The sequence below is a fragment of the Chiloscyllium plagiosum genome, unplaced genomic scaffold, assembly GCF_037043375.1.
Source record: "Chiloscyllium plagiosum isolate Xiang-an unplaced genomic scaffold, Cpla_swu_hap1 HiC_scaffold_30, whole genome shotgun sequence".
Lineage (NCBI taxonomy): Eukaryota > Metazoa > Chordata > Chondrichthyes > Orectolobiformes > Hemiscylliidae > Chiloscyllium > Chiloscyllium plagiosum.
Genome location: NW_028270168.1, coordinates 18,135,634 through 18,149,419, shown reverse-complemented (window position 1 = coordinate 18,149,419; position 13,786 = coordinate 18,135,634). Strand labels below are relative to the sequence as shown.

At 41.6% G+C, this 13,786-nt stretch overlaps 1 pseudogene; it reads left to right on the top strand.

The window, feature by feature from the left end:
- The first annotated feature begins 502 nt into the window (after positions 1 to 502).
- Positions 503 to 12,337, top strand: LOC148142150 (uncharacterized; annotated as a pseudogene).
- Positions 12,338 to 13,786: the final 1,449 nt, after the last annotated feature.

Below are 13,786 nucleotides of genomic sequence, written 5' to 3'. Positions count from 1 at the left end.
GGTCCCTGGCACTGAGCCACCATGCCGCCCCTACCATGTTATCTTTAATGTGTGCTTAGCTAGCGCACACGTGCCCACATTCAGCTGTCCCCCCTACAGTTCTTTCACCTAAGGACAAAATTCAGCATCTAATTCTTGAACTCTTCTCATCAGGTTATCCAGATTCAGGTTTCCTAGTTGTCAGGTTACCTAGGTACCAGGTTTGCAGTTGCCATATTATCTGGCTGCCAGGTTGCCGTCTGCAAGGTTCCCAGTTGCCAGGTTACCAACTGACAAGTTACCTCTGTGCCAGGTTACCTGAGGGCAAAGTTCTGGTTACCTGAGGGCAAGGTGCTGGGGGTTGCTAGGTTCCCAGTTGCCTGGTTACCTGAGGGCAAGGTTAGTGGTTGCTAGGTTCCAGTTGCCTGGTTACCTGAGGGCGAAGTTCTGGTTAGTGCCCGAGGAGGGAGTGCATGTGGACTGACCTCTGCCTGAGCCCTTGTTGCGAGGGGCTGAGTCTGGGATGGCGATGCTCAATCCCGGGGTCCTGACACAGCAGGGCAGCGCCGACTCGCTGGATTTTTATCGCCGACCTCGGCGATTTTCCTCCCCGGTGCTCAGCGCTGGTTACGGAGGGACAGCGCCAGGTGTACGGCCCACAAGGTCAGGGAGAGCTGGGTCCAGCCTGTGTCTGGGGACGGGGGTCTGTGCACTGGGAAAGGCTGCAGCCACTGACCACTCCGGTTTCCTGAAGTCGGTCACTGCCCTTAGTCCTCGGTTGAATACAAATTACAACAACAACTTGCATTTCTGCAGCACCTGCAGCATATCCAGGGTGTTGGCCACAAAAACCATGAAATAAAACTTGTCAGGGAGCCATACAGATATTTCCATCATCTCAAAGGTTTGACCAAACAGGAGGAGAGGTTTGCAGCGGGAGTTCCACAATGGTCCGGCCGAGGTGCTCCGAGGATTGCAGAAGAGTTTTAGTTTAGCCAAGTTGCAGAAATATCCACAACAAGACCAGGGGGGGATTCGAAAAAAAGGATCAGATTTTTAACAAAATCGTGTTGTTGCCAGATTAGGAGTTATTGTGAGTCTTTGTGTACACTCAGGGTGGTCAGTGATTAAGAAGTGGTGGCATTTAGATCATAGTTTGAACGAAGATTTGTTTTACGGAAGATGGATGGCTGACGAAGATAACATTTAAATAATCGTGTGGATGATCAAAGGCATGAATGTTCACCAGATTCTTTGCAGAGTTGAGGGGGTTGGCTTTTGAGGAGAGACTAAGTAAACTCGGATTATATTCATTGGAATTTAGAAGAATGAGGGGGGATCTTATAGAAACTATAAAGGAAATAGACAAGATAGACATAGAGAAATAGTTTCCACTGGCAGGTGAAACTAAGACATTGTCTGGAAATTAGGGGGAGAAAATTTAGGACTGAATTGAGAAGGAACTTCTTCACCCAGAGGATTGTGAATCTATGGAATTCCCTGCCCAGTGAAGCAGTTGACGCTACTTCAGTAAATGTTTTTAAATCTAAGATAGATTTTTTTAACAGTGAAGGAATTAAGGGTTACATGAGAGCTGAGGTAAGTGGAGCTGAGGCCACGATAGACCAAAACACACACACACACACACACGCACACATTCTCCCTTAAGATTGCCATTTTGTTTTAAATATTACTTATGTTGGTATATTGGCTGAGTCTCTAAACCAGTTCTAAGCAGTTACATCACTAATCCTTCACTTCAGCCTATGCTCAGCGTATCTCAGTGATCCCATTCCACATTCAGAGTTACTCAAAGTCATGTGGGGATTTGAAGAAGTTTCACAGCTGCAGATTCAGATGTTTAATGGCCAGTCTATGTAACAACAATCAAATTTCTCTTCACTTCATGTTTTGGTCTTGTCTGTCATAAACAGCAGGTGACAATGCTATGTTTACCATAGAGCACTTGCACACTTTGCACCAACAAAGATCCAAGTTGGGAAGCTATGTGACTTGAAGGGGATCTTGGAGTGACATCGTTCAATACAACTTCTGCTTTTGTCCTTCTTGGAGTTGAAGGGCACAGATTTGGGAGAAGCTGCCAAACTTGTTGCCAAACACGTTGTTGCAGTTCATCTAATAAAGAAATAATTCAATGTGGTGTGCCTATGGTGGAGACATGAACAGTTAAGTAAGTGGTTGGGCTGCCGGTCAAATGGACTGTTTCGTCCTGAATGGTGTCTTATAAATGGCCAAACAGAACTAAGGAAAATGCCTAATCTTGCCTTTAGTGAAATGACTTCTTTCTGATTTCTCAAGTGTCTTCTCAATTACAGAGCCCTTATGGGAACTTTTCTCAAGAGGGAAAAATTCCAGGAATCTCACTGTGAAGTGAACTCAAATTAAGTCCCCTGCCAGCCAATTAATTATCCTAAACTTGTTGCCGAAGGAAATGCTGTAAAATGGAAGCATTTTGAAAACTAGAATTTAGCTGTTGAGTAATTTTGATTTTCAATCCTTGCAATGCTGAAAGCCTGGACCTGGTACACTTGTGACTGAAGTTCCACACAGCCACCTAGTGGCAGCACCTGCAATTACACATGTAATTAATTCAACTATATGAATCAAATTAAACTTGGATTTGATAAAATCTTGCCCGTGTTTGTTTTAATTCGTTATTAGAGGATTACTGTTCTGGAAATCATTTTGCCTTGCAGTTCATGACTACACTCTATTGAGTTACGTAAGAGGTCTAAATTGGAATTTTAGAAGGTGGAGAAAGGGTTGGCCCATTCAAGGATAAAGGAGGAAAGTTATGCGTGGAGTCAGAGAAAATGGGTGAGATTCTTAAGTAGACGGACAAGTTGGCATAAGGCAAGAGGAAGTGTTGGGTATTCTAAAAGGCATTAGAGTGGACAAGTCCCCAGGTCCAGATGGGATCTATCCTAGGTTACTGAGGGAAGTAAGAGAGGAAATAGCTGGGCCTTAACAGATATCTTTGCAGCATTCTTGAACATGGGTGAGGTCCCAGAGGACTAGAGAATTGCTAATGTTATCCCCTTGTTTAAGAAGGGTAGCAAGGATAATCCAAGGTAATTATAGACTGATGAGCCTGACATCAGTGGTAGGGAAGCTGCTGGAGAAGATACCGAGGGATAGGATCTATTTACATTTGGAAGAAAATTGGCTTGTCAGTGATAGAAAGCATGGTTTTGTGCAGGGAAAGTCATGTCTTACCAACTTAATAGAATTCTTTGAGGAAGTGACAAAGTTAATTGATGAGAGAAGGACTGTAGATGTCATATACATGGACTTCAGTAGGGCATTTGATAAGGGTCCCCATGATAGGCTAAAGGAGAAAGTGAAGTCACATGGGGTCCAGGATGTACCAGCTTCGATGGATCGAGGACTGCCTGGGCAACAGGAGACAGAGAGTAGTCGTGGAAAGGAATTTCTCAAAATGGAGAACTGTGACCAGTGATGTCCCACAAGGATCTGTGCTGGAACCACATTGTTTGTGATACACATAAATGATCTAGAAGAAGGTAGAGGTGGTCTGACTAGCAAGTTTGCAGATGACACTAAGATTGCTGGAGTAGCAGATACTTAAGGGGACTGTCAGAGAATGCAGCAGCATATAGATAGATTGGAGAGCTGAGCGGAGAAATGGCAGATGGAATTCAATCTAGGCAAATGCAAAGTAATGCATTTTGGAAGATCCAATTTTAGAGAAAACTATACAGTAAATGGAAAAGCCTTGGGAAAATTTGATGTACAGAGAGATCTGCGTGTTCAGGTCCTTTGTATCCTGAAGATGGCAAAACAGGTTGATAGAATGGTCAAAAAGGCATACAGCATGCTTTCCTTCATCGGACGGGGTATTGAGTACAAGAGTTGGCAGGTCATGTTATAGTTGTATAGGACATTGGTTTGGCCCCATTTGGAATACTGTGTACAGCTCTGGTTGCCACATTACCAGAAGGATGTGGATGCTTTGGAGAGGGTGCAGAGGAAGTTCAGCAGGATGTTGCCTGGTATGGAGGGTGCTAGCTATGAAGAGAGGTTGAGTAGATTAGGATTATTTTCATTAGAAATATGGAGGTTGAGGGGATACCTGATTGACATGTACAAAATCCTGAGAGGTATAGACAGGGTGGATAGCAAGAAGCTTTTTCCCAGAGTGGGGCACTCAATTACTAGGGGTTACAAGTTCAAGGTGAAACGGGAAAAGTTTAAGGAAGATATACGTGGAAAGCTCTTTACACAAAGGTCAGTGGGTACTTGGAACACATTGCTGGTGGAGGAGGTAGAGGCAGGCACAATAGCATCATTTAAGATGTATTGAGATAGATACATGAATGGGCAGGGAGCAGAAGGATTCAGATCCTTAGATAATAGATGACAGGTTTAGATAGAGGATCTGGATCGGCGCAGGGTTGGAGGGCCAAAGGACCTGTTCCTGTGCTGTAATTTTCTTTGTTTTTTGGAATTAGGGATGGAGCAGAAAGGAGGTGCTGAATATACATGCTAATATTTCACATGTAATAAACTTTGAAGTATATATAATCATCTCATATGTGAATCCTTGGTTTATGATCTCATCTAAAAGATGGCTTGGCTTTGTAACTAATTTTTAAAAATGTAACCTGTTTTTCTAAACAACCTGTTCAGAGATGTTATTACACACCTCAAGCCTGGACTGGAACCCAGGCCTCCCAGATCAGCACTAGGAACACTACCACTGCACCACAATTCTAACTGGTACAATCCCTCAGTTATCTGAACATTTGACTTGTTGATACAGGAGACCAAGGGCCTTTCCTACAATAGCTGGAAGTTCGGAAAACGGGCAAGTATCTTACGATCAGTGAATGGACAGGAACCAGGAGATTTTATGGTCAATGTGAATCGGACCTGGTGGTGGAAACGGTGAAGATTCAGATACAAGTGAACAATGAATATTATTCTTGTATTAGACACAATCAATTCCAGAAAATCTACGAACACCTGCTGCAGGTGGACCAAGAAACAGGTCATCAGACTCAACCACATTATGGCGACAATGATGGAATGAAGTAATTTTTCCCTTGGCAAGTTGGTTGTGTAAGGGTTGGGTGTATGAACAGCTGGGTGTGGGGTTTAAAACTTCTGCAGATGTCAGTGTCCTCAGGTACAAAAAAGTGAAAACAAACATGAGCAGGAAAGCAATGTGGGGCATAATGGCATTGATCATTGTAAAGCAACTTTTAAAAAGTTTATTCAGTGATGTGGGTGTTGCTAGTTGGATCAATAGTTTTTGCCCATCTCTAATTGCCCTGGAAATAAATGGCTTGCCAGGCAATTTTAGAGGGCAGTTTAGAGGCGACCATATGTTATGAAGGTAAAAGATAGGTTAGAGAAAGGAGTTGTAAATAGTTATTAATTAATTATTCTCTGTTAGACTTTAAACAAATAATTGTTAATTTTTATGTTAAATATTGACTTTTAGGAATAGTTCCTTGGCTCTCGAATTTTAACAGATTACAGTATGGGTTAAATCATTTCTGCATTGCAGGTTTAAATTAGCGGGGGAGGGAGCGGTTTACCCATGTCGTAACAATTTGGGGGTTTTCATCCCAGATGTGAACTAGTTTAGACAGATTTGAATAGATTTGGGGGTACGAAAATCCCAGCAGATTTAAGCATTTGCAGGTTAGTGTCCTAGATCTTGAAATAAAATGTAGGTGAGACAATTTGTTTAATTTCGGTGGCTTGTGGTTGATTAAATTAAAAGTGAGAGAAATGGCTCTTAAAATTGCTAAAGAGGTTCTGGGATTTGATGATAATTCTCAAATTTGCCAAGAAAGTTTAGAAGGAAGGAAAAAGGCCACACTTTTAGAATTAGCAAGTAAATTAGATTTGGGTTTAACCAAGGGCAAAAATGAACCTGAAATTGTAAGGGAATTACTCAAACACTGAGGTGTGTCAGAGAAACAGACAAGTGCAGTACAGGTAGAAAAACTAAAATTACAATTGAGGAAAATGGAGTTAGAAGTTAACCAAAGGCGGGGGGTGGGAGAGAAGAGAGGGAAAGGAAAAAGAGAGAGAGAAGGTTCTTAGCTGAGCAAAGAGAGAGAAGAAAGAGAGAGAGGAAAAAGAAAGAGAGAGAATGTTTTTAGGTGAGCAAAAAGAGAGAGAAAATGAATTTGAGAAGTTGCAACTTAGCAAAGTCAAGTTAACAGGATGGAGATTAAAAGAGAAGGTAGTGATATACAAATATGTCAAAACTTTGCCACATTTTGATGAGAAAGATGTTGAATCCTTCTCTATTTCATTTGAAAAATTGGCTAGGCAGATGAAGTGATTCGACGATTTATGGGTACTGCTAGTTCAGACTAAACTGGTAGGCAGAGCTAATGAGGTATTTGTCATTGCTGTCAAATGAAGGGTCAACAGATTATGAAAAGGTTAAACAGGCTATTTTAAGTGTTTATGAATTGGTACCAGAAGCATATTGACAGCGATTCAGAAATATAAAGAGGGAACCAGATCAGACTTATATTGAGTTCGAAAGAATTAAACAGTCACTTTGATAGATGGATGTACGCCTTAAAAAGAGATAAGAACTTGGAGGCTCCAAGAGAGATTATTCTACTGGAGGAGTTTAAAAACTCACTTCCAGAGATGGTAAGAATTCACGTGGAGGAACAGAAAGTTCAGGAAGCGAGAAGGGCATCAGAATTAGCAGATGAATACATGTTGGTGCATAAGACAAGTTTTCAGCTAGAATTTGATCCTGTAAGGGATAGAAGTTGGGAGAAGGGGAGATCCTACACTACGATACAAAGAGTAGAGAACACTGGTAAGAGTTTACCACAGGTTAAAAAAGAAGCCCAAGAGGGTGGAAAGGAGGTGAATGGGTTCAGGTGTTTCCACTGTGGTAAAGTGGGACACGTAAAGTCACAGTGCTGATCATTAAAGAAAGGCACAGTGGGAAAAGATGTGGTAAAAGAAGCTAAGCCAGTGGCATTAGTGAAGGTAGTAAAAGAGAACCCAAGAAGGGCCAAGGAGCTGCAGGAGAGTGCACAGCCTCGGCAGGGGTTGGGTATGGAGTTAGTACATGATCTGTAGAAAGAATTCACCTCTGTGGATAACGTTTACTCAGAAAGAACGGGTGAGAAGGACAAGAAATTACAATTTTGAGAGATACAGGATCTAACCAGTCGCTGATAGTATGGGATGAGCAAATATGCACTCTTTCTGATCTGATACCCAAGAGTGTGGTAATTTGTGGGTTAGCTGGACAGAAATTTAGCGTTCCCCTATGTAAGATCAGGTTGGAGTGCCACCTCAAGACTGGGAAGTTACAGTGGGAGTGATTGACAGGAATTCAGTTTGTTCTTGGGAATAATTTGACAGGATCTAAGGTGGGAGTGACACCCCTTGTTGTGATGAAGCCCAAGGAAGGCCAAGAAACTGAGGAGTTACAACAGAAATATCCTGGTATTTTCCCAGACTGTAGTAACCAGATCCCACTATCATAAGTCACAGCACAAAGCGAAAAGTAAAGAGAAAGATGAAGGAGTTGAGGTTCAATTAGCGGACACCCTGCAAATGGTGCAGGAAATACCTGAACAGGCAGAGGGTTAGACAGAAGTGTTTAGTCCAGAAAGGCTAAGAGACTTGCAACAGCAAGACAAGACAATAAAAGATATATATGTGGATGCGTACTATGAAAAGGATGCAGAGAATATTGTGGACGGTTATTATCTGAAAGATAGAATCCTAAGACGAAAATGGAGACCACGGCAGGTTAGAGCAGAGGAGAAATGGGCCGAAGTGCACCAGATTGTGTAGCTGGTAGCATACAGACAGGATGTGATACGGGTAGCACATGAACTACCTGTAGGAGGTCACCTAGGGGTGCAAAAGACTCAGTCTAAGGTACAAAAATATTTTTATTGGCCTGGAATGCACAAGGATGTGGTTAACTTTTACCATACGTATCATACATGCCAAATGGTAGGTAGGCCACAGGTGGTAATAGAACCTGCACCTTTGTTACCAATTCCCACATTTGAAGAACCTTTCATGTGGGTTATAATTGATTTTCTAAGTCCCCTCCCAAGAACTAAAAATGGGAACCAGTACTTGTTAACCATGATGGATGTGTCTACCAGATTACTGGAGGCAATTCCATTACAGCGTATCAAGGCAAAAAGAGTAGTAGCGGAGTTAGTAGCTTTCTTCACATGGTATGGTCTACCCAGAGAGATTCAGTCGGAAAAGGGTCACATTTTACTGCTAGGCTGTTTAAGCAGGTTATGGATAGCTTAGGTATACAGCACTTTAAATCCAGTGCCTATCACCCTGAATCCCAGGGAGCTTAGAAAGGTGGCATCAGACCTTGAAGACCATGTTGAGAGCATACTGTCAGGATTACCCAAATGATTGGGATAAAGATATCTCATTCGTATTGTTTGTCATTAGAGATGGCCCAAATGAATCTACTCAGTTCAATCTGTTTGAGTAAATATTTGGGCATGAAGTGAGAGGCCCTTTGAAATTAATTGAAGAAAAATTGACAGGACCAAAGTCGGAGATCTCACACTTAGATTATGTATCAGAGGTGATGGAAAGATTAAATCGAGCAGGTAAGACAGCTAAACAGCACCTAAGGAGGGCACAGCATAGAATGAAACAGGTGGTAGATAAAAGCTCTGAGACTTGGACATTTTCCAGAGGGGATGACGTATTAGTACTGTTACCAGCAATAGGTGATCCCTTCAAAGCCAAGTTTAGTGGTCCCTACCAAACTGAGAAAAAGTTGAGTCAGGTGAACCACCTAGTAAAAATGCCAGATAGAAAAAAAAAGTATCAGGTATATCATGTGAACATGTTGAAACCGTATTATATTAGAGAGAAAGAACTGGAGAAACAGGTATTGCCCTGCAGCGTGAGGAATCAAATCCAGATGATGTGGGTTTTGATGTACCTCAAAATAGATTAAAAAATGAAGAAGTCCATGAGGAGTAGGATAGGTTAGTAAACAATCTGTCTCATGAGCATAGAACGCAGTTGAAAGGTTTGTTACTGCAGTATAAAGACATATGTAAGAATTAGATGGGGAGGACTAATGCTATTGTACATAACATAGATGTAGGGAATACTGCTCCAATAAAACAACATCCCTATCGGCTTAATCCTTTCAAAGCCAGACAGGTCCAGATGGAGGTGGAGGCCATGCTTGATGAGGACATCATCGAACCAAGCCAGAGCGAGTGGAGTTTGCTGATCGTCTTAGTTCCCAAACCGGACAGGACTCAAGGATTCTGCATTGATTATCGGAAAGTCAATGCTGTTACAAAATTGGGCTCATATCTAATTCTGAGATTGGAGGACTGTATCAAGAAAGTTGGACAAGCCAGTTACATCACCAAGTTGGACTTAATGCATGGTTACTGGCAGGTACCTTTATCAGAGACAGCAAAAGAAATGTCTGCGTTGGTAACCCCAAATGGGCTACATTAATTTAAAGTGATGCCCTTTGGAATGAAAATGACACGCCACATTCCGAAGACTCATGAACAGAGTTGTGGCTAGGTTAACCAGCTCTGCAGTCTATTGGATGATGTAGTAATCTTTAGTAAGTCCTGGAAAGATCACTTGGTACAGTTGGCAGAGCTCTTTGAACAACTACAAGAAGCAAAGCTGGTAATAAACTTAAACAATATTGAATTCGCAAAAGCAGATGTGACGTTTTAGATTAGATTAGATTCCTTACAGTGTGGAAACAGGCCCTTTGGCCCAACAAGTCCACACTGACCCTCCAAACAGTAACCCACCCAGACCCATTCCCCTACCCTATAGTTACCCCAGACTCATGTACCTAACACTATGGGCAATTTAGTATAGCCAATTCACCTCGCCTGCACATCTTTGGATTGTGGGAGGAAACCAGAGCATGCAGAAGAAACCCACGCAGACACGGGGAGAATGTGCAAATCCCACACAGACAGTCGTCTGAGGCAGGAATCTAACCCGGGTCCCTGGTGCTGTGAGGCAGCAGTGCTAACCACTGAGTCACCGTGCTGCCCCAAAATGTTCTTGGGACATAACATAGGTCATTTAAGGTTGACCCCATGGAACACAAAGACGAAGGCCACCAAAGAATTTCCATAACCAACCTTGAAGAAAGAGATGCTTCGATTCTTAGGACTCAGCGGATTATATCGGAAGTGCATTCCAAACTTCAGCAGTGTAGTGGCACCGTTAACTGATTTGCTGAAGAAGAACACAAAGTTTTGGTGGACAGAACAATTTCAGAAGGCATTCGACCATTTGAAAGCCATATTAACCAATAAACCAGTTTTAGCTACACCAAAGTTTTCAAAACCTTTTAAAGTCACCATCGATGCTAGTGGCATAGGAGTTAGAGCTGTACTGCTACAGGAAGATGGGGTTGGGATTGAACTGCCAGTTGGTTACTTTTCGAAGAAACTCAACAATTACCAGAGGAAATACTCCACTATTCAAAAAATACTATTAAGTTTGGTACTAGCCTTACAACATTTTAATGTATATGTCACGAACAATATGTCGGAGACAGTTGTATACACGGATCATAATCCTCTTACCTTCTTAGAATGCTTTAAAGACAAGAATATGAGACTATTTCATTGGAGCTTTATGTTACAGACTTTTAATTTAAAAATCGTATATGTTGCGGGTCAGAAGAGTGTAATCGCAGATGCATTATCGCGGATTTAACTGATAAAAGTTTAGATGAGATTTGTATTTATTCAATGTTTTTCATATACATATAATATAAATATTACACACAGGTATATGGGAAGAAGTTAAGGTGTACTTAGATTAAAGTTATCTGTATGTTAGGGTAATATGTTTAAAGAATAAAAAAAAATGAAGTCATCTTGTCATTATGATGGTTCACTTTTTCTTAAGAGAGAGGTATTATGAAGGTAAAAGATAGGTTAGGGAAAGGAGTTGTAAATAGTTGTTAATTAATTATTCTCTGTTACACTTTTAAAAAATAAAGTTGTTAATTTTTACTTTAAATAGTGACTTTTGGGAATCCTTGGCTCTTGAATTTTAATAGATTATAGCACGAGTGAAATAATTTCTGCATTGCAAGTTTACATTAGTGGGGGGGGGTTTACCTGTATCATAACACATTTTGCTGGGGGTCTTGAGTCACATGTAAGGACAATTACATTTCCTTGCCTAAAGGACATTAGTGAAACAGATGAGTTTTTACAACAATCAATTACAGATTTTTGTTGAATTCAAATTTCATCATTTCACCTACCATGGGATTCAAACCCATATTCCCTGAACATCCGAGTCTGGCTTCTTATCAACACTTAGCTCCAATGAATTCAATGACTGTGAGAATGGGACAAGATGCATAAGGAGGGACTGATGCGATTCTGCATTTGTCTGATTTCTATACATCTCACCACACGCCTCTCGACATGGTAGACAACCTGTTGCAAAATGACTGGATTGTTCCATTAGCCAGGGCCAGGAGATATCCAAGGGCTGGGGATGGCCCCCTCTCTCTCATGCCAGTCATAATGAAACAGGCTTCAGTGGAAAATCTCAGCATTCATCTACAGTAACACGTAGACAGCAAGGGGAGCAGTGGAGGAAGGGAATGGGAAGAATGCATTTATAGATTAACTAGTTGTAGATTTGCAAGAATTTACATGGTCAACATACAAGTTCAGAAAACTGTTGGTTAGAAACTAAACAGGGAATGATGAGTGTTACAACTGAAAGGAATTATATGTAAGGCACCTTGTTAACTCCACAATTGTAAAGATTACTCTGAATTGCAGTGTTTAATAAATTTAACTGCTTTCTCAAGATTATTGTAACTTCGGTATTTTTCTGCTCTGATATTCATCTCTTGCTTATATTAAGCAGTCTTTTGGCTTGCTCATTGGAGGCTGCTGGAACAATGGATTTGACAAAAGTGGATTTGGCTCTGTTTGACTCTTTAATTTCTATGCCTCCACTATTTGCTCTCTCTCTGAAAGGTATGACCTCACAACATGGTCAACAGAAACTGAGATAGTTTTCCCAGAAAATCTGCTGGATGCTTGGCCAGAAATGTCTGGATGACATCTCGGACTAGACAAAGCAAAATTTAGCTTGGTGTGCATGAGAGTTCCTGCATGCTCTGCTCCTCTTATTAAAAAGACCATAGGACCTGCAGAAAACATTCACAATCTTTCAAGGTGAGAGGATTCTGCCGCCAATCAATATTGGTAAAAAACAATTTATATTTAAAGTAAACCTCCAAAAACCAAAACCATTTTCATTTTCAGATTTAAATCAGAGCCAGCAAACTTAAGAGTCAAAGAGTCATAGAGATGTACAGCACGGAAACAGACCCTTCAATCCAACTTGTCTATGCTGACCAGATATCCCAACCCAATCTATTCACACCTGCCAGAACCTACCCCATATCCATCCAAACCCTTCCTATTCATATACCCCTTCAGATGCCTTGTAAATGTTGCAATTGTACTAACCTCCACCATTTCCTCTGGCAGCTCATTCCATACACATACCACCCTCTGCGTGAAAAGGTTGCCCCTTAGGTCTCTTTTATATCTTTCCTCTCTCACCCTAAACCTATGCCCTCTAGTTCTGGACTGCCCCACCCCATGCACATCATAATTTTGTAAACCTCTATAAGGTCGCCCCTCAGCCTCTGGCACTCCAGGGAAAACAGCCCCAGCCTTTTCAACTGCTCCCTATACCTCAAATCCTCCAACCCTGGCAACACCCTTGTACATCTTTTCTGAACCCTTTCAAATTTCACAACATCTTTCCGATAGGAAGGAGACCAGAATTGCACTCAATATTCCAACAGTGGCTTAACCAATGTCCTGTACAGCTGCAACAAGACCTCCCAACTCCTGTACTCAATACTCTGACCAATAAAGGATAGCATACAAAATGCCTTCTTCACTATCCTATCTACCTGAGTCTCCACTTTCAAAGAGCCATGAACCTGCACTCCAAGGTCTCTTTGTTCAGCAACACTCCCGAAGACCTTACTATTAAGTGTATAAGTCCTGCTAAGATTTGCTTTCCTAAAATGCAGCATCTCACATTTATCTAAATTAAACTCCATCTGCCACTTCTTAGCCCATTGGCCCATCTGGTCAGATCTGGTAATCTGAGATAACCTTCTTCGCTGTCCACTACACCTCCAATTTTGGTGTCATCTGCAAACTTACTATCTATACCTCTTATGCTCTTGTCTCTGAGATAGAGGGTTGTGGGTTCTAGTCAGAAGGTTTGAACTATAGGGATAGACTGAATTGGCTGGGGCTATTTTCTCTGGAGTGTTGGAGGCTAAGGGGTGACTTCATAGAAGTTTATAAAATCATGAGGGGTATAGACAGGGTGAATAGTCAAGATGGCAGAGGGGATTAGTTTAATTTGGTATCATGTTTGGCACAACATCATGGGCTGAAGGGCCTATTCCTGTGCTGTACTGTTCAATGTTCTGTCTTTTCTCCAGGGTGGGGCAGTCCAAAACTAGAGGGCGTAGGTTTGGGATGAGAGGGGAAAGATTTAAAAGCAACTAAGGAGCAACTTTTTCACACAGAGGGTGGTGCGTACGTGGAATGAACTGCCACAGGAAGTGGTGGAGGCTTGTAAAATTATAACATTTAAAGGGCATCCAGATGGGTATATGAATAGGAAGGGTTTAGAGGGATATGTGCCAAATGGGATTAGGTTAATTTAGAATATCTGGTTGGCATGGACTAGTTAGTCCAAAGGGTCT